The sequence below is a fragment of the Notothenia coriiceps genome, unplaced genomic scaffold (assembly GCF_000735185.1).
Source record: "Notothenia coriiceps isolate Sejong01 unplaced genomic scaffold, NC01 NC01_scaffold00032398, whole genome shotgun sequence".
In the NCBI taxonomy this organism is placed as follows: domain Eukaryota; kingdom Metazoa; phylum Chordata; class Actinopteri; order Perciformes; family Nototheniidae; genus Notothenia; species Notothenia coriiceps.
In genome coordinates this window covers 9337-10189 of record NW_011365099.1, presented here as the reverse complement: position 1 = coordinate 10189, position 853 = coordinate 9337, and positions in this window count along the sequence as shown.

Below are 853 nucleotides of genomic sequence, written 5' to 3'. Positions count from 1 at the left end.
TCATGTCTGCCCTCCCATCGCCACCCTGTTGCAGAGAATGGGTGATCTATTTGGTATTTTAAGCAAAAAACTTCACAGACATGTTTTTATAGATATGGCCCTACAATATATTTTTCCAATATACCATAATAGGTCCACTTTCAGTAGACACACACACAGACTATCTCCTCTTTGCTCTTCTCTCTGTGTGGAGCAGCAAGCTGTCGGAACAAAGTGAAAAACAAACAATGGCATCAAATATTATTAATATGTCGGGTAGCATTAGATTTATTTATTTTCTTCTCAGAGTGTACCAGAATGCGTAGTTTATATTTCAAAAAATCTCCTGGTGAGAGAATCCCCCCTGACCCCCCTTCTGGGGTTGGGTTTTCAGCGTGTGTGCCTTTTTATGTTATACAGTTCAGCTTTGATTCCATCATCTCATTAAAACCTTCTTTAAAAGCATTCTTTAGTTCTCGTCCTTCAATTGGTTTAAATCCAATTAAAAAGGTGATAAATGATGAGGGACTCCCTTAACGGGTAATGAGGGCCTGAATGCGTCATCGGTCCAGTCTTAGCAATTGCTGTTATGTAATTGGATCAACATTAGACACAGCCAACAAACTATATTTCTATTGTCTGAGATTACTTAAACCTCATTTATGTTTGATAGATACAGAGCTTGTTGTTGATAGTTTACTTTTCTAACCCCAGTGTGCTAGATCTGTCATCGATGTTCAGCCTCATCTAGTTTTACTCCTCCAGTAAAGCCTAAATGTTTTATAAGAGTCAGAGCACCACAGGGTTAAGTGTTCGTATTATCCTGTTGTTTATGTTTATATTATTCATCGCTCAAATACTTAAAGTGCATGGA